At 37.0% G+C, this 9,439-nt stretch overlaps 1 long non-coding RNA gene across 2 annotated transcripts; it reads left to right on the forward strand.

Annotated features, from left to right (window-relative positions):
- Positions 1-1,525: 1,525 nt before the first annotated feature.
- Positions 1,526-3,000, forward strand: LOC125477967. Of its 2 annotated transcripts, XR_007258808.1 has the most exons (4): positions 1,527-1,812; positions 1,947-2,008; positions 2,185-2,336; positions 2,481-3,000. It is a non-coding gene; the product is annotated as an uncharacterized LOC125477967 (long non-coding RNA). The 2 variants fall into 2 exon arrangements; XR_007258809.1 differs by having other exon boundaries at positions 1,526-1,812; positions 2,185-3,000.
- Positions 3,001-9,439: the final 6,439 nt, after the last annotated feature.

The following is a 9,439-nucleotide window of genomic DNA, read 5'->3' on the forward strand; positions in this document are numbered from 1 at the left end:
AAATATTATTTTTATTTATTTTGTGATTGACTTGAGTCTTGAGCTATTTATACATTTTAGAAATAATTATAAAATGCACTACTGAAGTTTGAGAAATGCTAGTAACCTTCTCATTTATTTTTTCATTTCAACTTTCTTATTTCTTTTAATGTCACGTGTGCTCTATTAGCACCCAAAGCTATAATTTTAATTATATTAAAAAGAGTGAAGTGCCGATTTAGTCCTTAAACTATCATCTCAGTGAAAATTAGGTCCTTAAATTATTTTTTTGGTAAAATAAGTCCCTAAATTCATTAAAAATTGCTAATTTCATCCCTATCATTATATTTAAAGTTATTTTATCCAATTTTTCGTCAACTTAAGTCACTTGACACACTTTAGAGTGTAACACTGCTATTTTCTCACCTATAAGCCCTTAACATTTCATATATGTTACAAATCAAACGTCTATTTACCCTTCGAAGTTAACTTACACTATTTCTTATGAAAACCTACCAATTTACCCTCTAAAGTTAACTTCATACACTATTTCTTTATGAAAAACTACCAATCTACTCTCCAATGGATATCACATGCAAGTAACATGACTTAAATTGTCAGAAAATTGAATATAGTAGCTTTGAATATAATATTAGGAATGTAATTGGCAGATTTTTATAATTCAAAGACTGATTTTTCTCAAAAAATAGTTTAGAAACCTAATTGTCACTAAGGTGATAATTTAGGGATTAAATTGGCAATTCACCCTATTAAAAATTCTACAATTTTTCTTACTTTGTTAGTATAATTAAAATTTTAGTTTTTCAATTAAACAAAATAATTAGCTTTTTAGTTTGTGTGCTAGTAGAATACACTTGACATAAGTAGAAGTGAAAATGTTGAATAAGAAAGAAAGTGAGAAGGTTGCTAACATTCGCCGGAAGTTCTAGAAATAATTTCCGTAAAGAGATATGGTCTTTCAATTTTTATGTATTAATTGAAAAAGTGTTAAAAATATCAACCATTCAAACTACTAAGGCATATAATTTCATAGGCTTTCGTTAATCGTTTATGTAGCATGCGTGGAGCTTACGTTTTGTATTTGAGGATACTAATGTGAGAAAATTAAAATGTTTTATCACCTTATTAGAAAGTAGAATCACACTTCAAATTATATATGCAATTGAGTAATACTACGTAAACCAATTTTTTAGACTAAATTTACAAACAATATAATGTGTCACCATTAGAAAATAAGTACGTTAATCAACACTTAAGCAATAACATAATCATCAATAATCACATCAAAATTTTAATTTAAAAGTTGATCTTCTTAACATTACCCTTTGCAATTAGTCCTACTGGTAAACGACGTGAATGTTGCATCCTATTAAACGGACGACGTGAAACTAAGCGTCGTTTTGCCTTCTCACCGACTGGGGCCTGTTGGGCCATTTCGAAGTGGTCCACCGAGAAAATTCTTTATAGCCGTTAGAAAGAAAGAGCTCCCTTCCATTTAAACCGACGGCTCAGATTCACTCAATTCAAACTTGAAACGGTCTCTCTCTCTTTCTCTCTCTAGCTCTCTGAGATCTTCGCCTAAAATTCTCAACTCGCATTCTTGCTGTGATTCGATTCAATGGAAGGTACTCTCCTGAGTGTCCTCTCTCTCTCTCTCTCTCTCTCTCTCTCTCATCAATTATTTCTTGTTTTTTATTTGATTTCTTGTTAAATCGTGGAGCGAGCGGTGTCAAATGGTGGAAATATTCCCCCAAAACTGCAAAGACTTTGTTCCAAATCACGACTGCAAGCTCTCTTCGACCCTTGAAGCAGGTTCTTGTTTTCGTTTTATTTTAAATTTTTTGAATTACAAGAAACTGTTGAATTCGAAGTTCGGATTCGATTATTACTAGAAAATGTAGAATCGAGGAATTTTCTGATTCAATTTCATCCCTCTTTTTCTGCAGAGTCAAAACTTAAAACCCTAGAGCGATTACAACCCAGTTGGACAGTTACGTGAGCGACGAAGGTGGATAATTTCTGCAATCCTTGGTTTTTTAATATTTAATATTCTAAAAGAAATTGGGAAATTTTTCAACTAAACTGTTACATTGTGAATTCCAATTGAGTAGCTGAGTTGTAAGAAAATGGAAAATTTTGGGGGGGATCATTGAAGTCATGCTCTGATTATATCATTATTTTCAGAATGTACTCCAGATATTGCCACCAAACTCGTCAAGTGAGATTCTGATTTGATTGGTGAGAGCAGCACGTGGAACGGAACTCAACAAGGTTCTCCATGTCAGATGGTCCTTCCAGTTTTCCAGGAGATCACTGATTTGACTACCAAACTTCAGGTAATTCTTTGTTCTAGCATTGTATTTTGTTAACGTCGCTTTGAGGAAAGCTCAGAAAGTGATTGGAAGCATTTGTATGTTCTTTCTGTTTTGAATCTTTCGACAAATTCCCTAAACGTTTTTGGTTTTGTTCTCATGCTTTAGGATTTGAAGAGAGAGCATAATGCCTCGTCTGATGAAGTCAAGCTCACCACGAATTTCTTTCCGGACCCTGCAGTTCTAAACACCATTCAGCTGCTAAGTGAGCCTTTTGTTTTAATCACTCACAATTATTTTCTAACTTTCCTTCTCTCTTTGCTTCATCGGAATTGCCCTGGTATGGTTTCTGAAAACTCACTTTATAACTGCTGTTTGCTGTGACTGTGCTTAGAAACATGCATAGGAGTTAACTGCTAGACAAACAAGATTAGGAATGATTTTAGAGACCTAGCAATTCAATGAAAGACTAGGAACCCATATCTGCTTGTCTGCTTTGACTGTCCTCTGAGTGAAATTCGATTGCTTTGAACTGCTTAAATTTTCTGCAAAATGATACTCTTAGAACTGCTGTGGTTGATTGATGTCAATGAATGAATCTGCTGCTGGATGCAAGATCCAGTTTTTTCTTTATTTGCCTTGCACGTCTTAGATGAAATAGGGCCGCTTTGTAATTCTTGATTGCAACCTGCAAAAGCCCAAAGTTTTTCAATCAATAATCTGTTTTTATTAACTCAGTTTTTCATTATATAAGTTTCTCCAAGCAAAAATTTACTTTGAAAAGATAAGAATTTTATCCAACAAAACAAATGTTTTTTCAAATTAAAAACACAGCAAACAACAATTTCACAGCTAACAATTTGTACACACAAAAAAATACTTTAAAATACAAAATTTTAAACTAGCATTATTGAAAGAAAACAAAACTAAGTGAAATGTATTTTTTTAATTTTTTTTTTTTTTCAAGTTAGTGTTAGAAATTTAGGCTACTTCTTAAAAAATGCTTTAGTTAGTCTATAGCTAGACGTAGTAGAAGTCTGATGTTCAAACCACTGGTTTCTTCAGAGTCATTGACTCGCATGTGACATCGTAGGGTGACTCCATGTATGGTTTCAGCTTGTGAATACCTTGAATATGTTACACCACTATACTCATTATTAATGTCGACAACCCCATGAGGATAAACCTTAGTAACCCAGTGTTGTCTGTTCCAGCGAGATTTCAACTTCCTTGGAAACAACTTCAACCTTGAATTAAACAAGAACACTTTCTGCCTTAGTTGAAACTCTTTTCTAAATTTGATTGTTATGCAACCCCTTGGTTTTCTCCTTATAGATCTTCGCAATTTCATATGCCTCATTACAAATTTCATTTAGCTTATTGAGTTGTAATTTACTCTTATCACCAGCAGAATCATAGGCAAAATTTAGATGTTTAGCTCGGTACGCCTTATGCTCTAGCTCCATAGGTAGATGACACACTTTCCCATAGACGAGCTGAATGGGGGATATCCCAATCAAAGTTTTAAATGTCTATGGGAAACACATGCGATTTGGTTGTGTTTTTTGCCCAACTATCTTTGCTTAATAGTTTGTAGTCCATTAAGCAAGATCACCAGCAGTCTTGAGTCGACACTCTTGAGGAAGAAGATGAGAAGAGAGGACCAAACTTGCCACCTATGAGGAAAAGATTAATGACATACTTGCTGGTGTCGGAAAGATGAATGAGGTGGGGAACCCCCTCCATGCCAAAAACACCCTACTCTAGGAGAAGCTTGACGACTTCCTAGAATAAATCAACAAAATGAACAAGGAAATCGACAACACATCCAAGGGAAAGGCTCGGAAGCGGAGGCGAAGATGCATGTAAAGTCATCAACAAGAAGCTCAAAGAAGAGGATGACGCTTGGGACGAAAGGGCAAGAATCGTTGAGCACCAGCTAGGGTGTTCAATGGCAACTCTGGTAAACCCCATCGACCTCGGCTTGGAGACATTGAGCGATCGTCCAAACTAAAGAACCCTGATTATTCTGAGGAAGAGGTGTCATTGCCATTCTCCAATGAGCTACTCGATGAGCCTACGAGCGGGACACTCGAGCACTCAAGATGCAAAGTTACAAGGGGCTTATTGATATGTATAACCATCTCGATGGGTTCATATATGCTACCGACCAACCTTACCTTCATGAAATAGGGTTCTGATGAATCCCTGATTATATATCCAGATTCAACGACGAATACGCTAGATGCATATGATGTAATGAAGCAACGATACATAAAGCTCTCATAGGGGATTTGCTAGAGGCGATTTCTACTTTTATCTGACCCCCCGAGACTTTTAAGGATTTGCTCTGTGAACAATTGAACAAGACGAAGATACAAGGGCAATAAGGATTAGTCAGCCAAGCACGTCAGCTAAAGCCAAGCAAAAAGTTGTGTGTGATCGCCCGCTTAAAAAGAAAAGGTATAAGAATTACTAGCCCAATGCAGAGTCACCTTGAACAATATGCCAGGTACAAATCTTATGGCCTCAATGAATATGTCTTAAGGGGAGATGTTCCCTCTTGTGTAGCGTCAACTTCCCATCACTCGAACAAAGGGTGCAACTCGATTTTTACGGGTGGAGAGATGAGGGTATTGTCGGTATCACGAAGACCACGACACCTTATCGGTGATTGCATGGATCTCAAGGTCAACTTAGAATCGTTCGTTCTGCTACTCGCGATACATGTAGCTGATAGATCGTAGGCGCAGCCGAGCTTCATCTACGTCGGGTTCCCTTGCAAATTGTGGTTCAGTTGAAAGCAAGGTGATCTACACTTTTTCTAGAAGATCTTTACTATCGGGGAATTCTAACCGGTCTAGGAAGGCTTATGCTCGGGCATCATGACAACCAGTTTCGTATGCCTACTAGGTTGTAAAAGATGCTAGCGATGAAGTTCTAGACCTCTACAGATGTAAGAATGGTCAGATGAGATCAGGCGTTGGCAAAAGTATGATATGTGTCAACAGTAAAAGTGAAGACCAAGGTGACAATAGAGTAGTTTGTACGAACGATAAAAAGGTTGCCTGCACCAGATCACAATACTTGTTAAACGATCCAACCCAAGGTTCTAAAAAATGCTAAGTGCTAGTCGGGCGGCGGGTTAAAGCCTAGCACCTAGGTGGATTTAGGTAAATTTCTTGTATAACTTGTAAATAAGTGCATATTGACACTTACAAAAAATTATACTTGTATGAAATCCATGGATAAGATAATAAAAGAATGATAAAATGCAAAAAGAGTATCCAACAAGTCCAAAATTTAAAAACACATTAAGCATATATGCCATATAACCATAGTGAGGAGTATTGTAGGATAACACATGTAAAACAAGTTCACAATTTAAAACAACATAAAATGGAAAATAGGAGGAAAAATAAGGAAATTTAGTAATGTAAGATACTTATCTTTAGCATCCCGGAATTTAAGTTGATACACAATACACCTATTCTATAAAATTAACAAAATGTCAAGGTATAATTAGAACTTAGACTCTAAACAAATTTCACAAAAAAAAAAAATAAAAAACCACCCAGCAACCTAGCACTGCCTAGAGCCACCCCGATTTTTCCAGCCGTTTTGTACAAAATCACCTCAATTCCAAGGCGCCTAGCGCCTAGGCGACCGCCTAGGGTGTTTTTTAGAACAGTGGTCCGACCGCTCGTTCAAGCAGAAAGGTAACACGTTAATGAAATTCTACAAGTTGAGGAAGATGGGGACATAGTAGCAGGTTAAGGAAGACCCAGTCTTAGGCATTTAGTATGAGTAGCAGATAGCACTCTATAAGCAAGACTCTCGTAGCCTGCCTATAGAGGATAACATTTGAGCATGAAGAATAAGTCTTCGATTGATACAGTAGAAGGAAGAGTTTTGCAACGACCACGACGTAGGGTCAACCGCTAAGAGCTAGAGGCAGGTAGGGCAAAAATAAAAAAAGATAAAATATGATAGAATACCATAACGAAAAACAGTACAGGACTTTACCCAAAATCAATCATCAAGGCCGCTCAAAGGAATGTGAACAAAAGAGTTTTTGGAAGAACGGGCACCTTGAAAGAAGTTGGCATTTTTATCAGAAAAATTGGTGTGGATTAGGAAAAAAAAAAAAAAAAAAAAAGAAGCTAAATTGGTGTAGAGTAAGAACATCAAAACCACTGATTGTAAATAGCTTGCCTAATCTCCTTGAGACCATCTCTAACCCTTGGGCTAAAAGCCAAAATTTTTAGCCTAGAAACAGCTTTTTTGCTCCAACCCTTTTGGCCTAAATTTTAGCCTCAGATTATTAAAGAATGAACTTAGGCTAATTTTTTTCTTAAATTAACTTTAAAAAAAATTATGTAGACTATAGTAAATTAATTTTATGAACATTTTAATCTAAAAATATTTAAATTCCGATAAATATTGAAAAATCACTAAATCGATACATGAAACATTATGGAAGAATATGAAAATCATGATTGAGATGTATAAACATAAAATACATAAAACACACATGACACACAGAACACATGTGAAACATAACAAAACACATGTAAAGGACATAGAAAACACATGATAGAGATGAAGTACACACATAACACATGTGAAACACACGACACACACGAAACACATACAAAATACTTACAAAACACATGAAATGCATGAAACACAAACCTACACACATGAAACTGAAGCCTTCAATCATCCTCTATATAAACACAAGTTGAATATCAAACCATCACACAACATGTTCACCAATCTTTCAACTTTCAAAGTGTTTTTGTTTCCCAAAAATCCTTATTATCTCATCAATGGGTGATAGAAGAAGGCGTAGCAGGGCAATGCAGATGGCACAATACCAAGCAAGCCTTAACAATGAGGATGCATAAATGATCAACGCAGAAGTCAAATTTGGAAACTCGCTTATGCAATATGAGCATCATGCCAAATCTAGCTATGGGTTTTGGTCCGTTTCTTGTTGGCGAGTGTTATGGGTTTTGGTCAATCTTGCAAATTCAGTAGCAATGAGTGCACTCATCGGATCTTGGGACTTTCGTTTTCTCTTTGCTTCATTTTGCTTATCTTTTCCCTGGGGCCTTGCAAAAGAAGGAGTTGGGGTCATTTCATCGACACCTTCATTGACACCTTCATCTTCATCATTTGTTGGTGCGTCTTCACATTGAAATAATATTCCCCATTGTTGGTCCGCATTGGTTCCCCACCTCGGACAATCCTTGAGGACGTCCCAAGCTTGATGCAACTTAAAAGGTTGATTTTTTGGTGTTACTTTTGTCTTGTAAATTTCCAATGCTTTGTCACCCTATGCAGAAAATACATAAAAACAATTAGTTGCAAAATAATATTATGTACATAACAAATAAAATATCAACAAAAAAAACTCACAATTTCCGCGGTGCTTCTTCCACTAGCCATGCTAACCACGGCTCTCTCCAAGCTTCAATTCCATAAAGTGCATGCTTTTCAATGATTTTATCCCACAAAACCTTTTTATTTTGATTCATGTCAACTGCACCATCTTCGCTAACAGAAACCCATGCCAAGCATAAAGCAACATCTTCCTCACAGGTCCAATTACGACCTCTAATATGCTCTCTTGCCATCTTGAAAAATTGGGAAATGGGAAGAAATGGTAGAAAGAAAAATTGGAAGAATTGTAGGAGAAAAGTGAGTTTTGTGTGGATGTTTGAACAAATACTAGGTATTCATAAAGTTTTTGGGTGAATTTTGAATTAAATAATTTTTTTTAATTATTTTAGCTGTTGGATTTAAATTTGGGTCGTTAGATCTTTTTTTTTTTTTACCGTTAGATTTCATTATATTCGATCTCTACCGTTGGATTCAATGTATTTTAAAATTACATTTTTTAAAAAAACAAAATTTGAATTTGGATCGTTGGATCAACCAACGGTTGCTAGGATGAAAAAAAGAGCCATTGGGCTCCTGATGGTGGTCGACAATGACCCTAACAGCGGGTCCCACCATGTCAGATGCTGAAGGCCTCACAGCCCGCGTGAGCAGAGTGGGGCGCGTCCTCGGGCCGAGATTGGGTTGGGTTTGGGCAAGTCCACACATATGTGGGCTAAATCTTAGGGGGTATTGGGCTTTTGGCTTTTAGCCTAAACATTTAGGTTGGGTTGGGTTTTGGGGGGGGGGGGGGGGGGTGGGGAATAAATGGGAAAATTTGGCTTTTAGCCAAGGGTTGGGTTTGGTCTGAGGGGGGGATAAATTGAAAAACAAACTTTCCATATCGGTTCCCTTTACACTAAAAAACTTGCACACCCACCATGTTGGGTGCTGAAGGCTTCAGCCCGCGTGGGGAGAGTGGGGCGCGTCTTCGGGTTGAGATTGGGTTGGGTTTGGGTGAGTCCACATGGATGTGGGTTAAATCTTGGGGGAGGGGTATTTGGCTTTTGTTTGGCTTTTGGCTTTTAGCCCAAACATTTGGGTTGGGTTGGGTTTTGGGGAAGGGGGGAATAAATGAGAAATTTTGGCTTTTAGCCGAGGGTTGGGTTTGGTCTGAGGGGGGGATAAATTGAAAAACAAACTTTCCATATCGGTCCCCCTTACACTAAAAAACTTGCACACGCACATCTCTGTCCGACCACTAATTACTCATAAATTTAAACCAATCATCACTATCGTGACTAAGAATAATCCACGTCCTATCAAACGCCAAAACCACTTTAAGGAATAAAAGAAAACATACTTAATACATATATTTAAAATGACCCCTAAAATTCAACCAAAAAAAAAAAAATTATTACAAACTTAAAGTTGTTTGTTTTGTCACAAAACACTTAAAATTAAAAGCACAACAATTATGTTAAGGGGATGGCTGGTTTGGTCTGGGCGACAACTGTTGCAGAGTCGGCATCCATAGAGTCTACAAATGCTAAGTGTGGAGCTGTTGGGTCTCTTGATCGGCAGGAACACCCAATGTTCCGAGGTTTTGAAAACGGTAAACTCAATGAAGGTTTCTCCAGCTCCATTTTTTTCCTCCCTGCTCTACTCAGATAACTTCACTTTATTGTAAAACTCCATTTAGCCTTAGAAGCGAAGTTTGTTTAGCCCTCTTCTGCTGATCA

This window comes from the organism of the source record quoted next, unplaced genomic scaffold (assembly GCF_019419815.1).
Source record: "Pyrus x bretschneideri cultivar Hongxiangsu unplaced genomic scaffold, Pyrus_bretschneideri_v1 Contig23, whole genome shotgun sequence".
Lineage (NCBI taxonomy): Eukaryota > Viridiplantae > Streptophyta > Magnoliopsida > Rosales > Rosaceae > Pyrus > Pyrus x bretschneideri.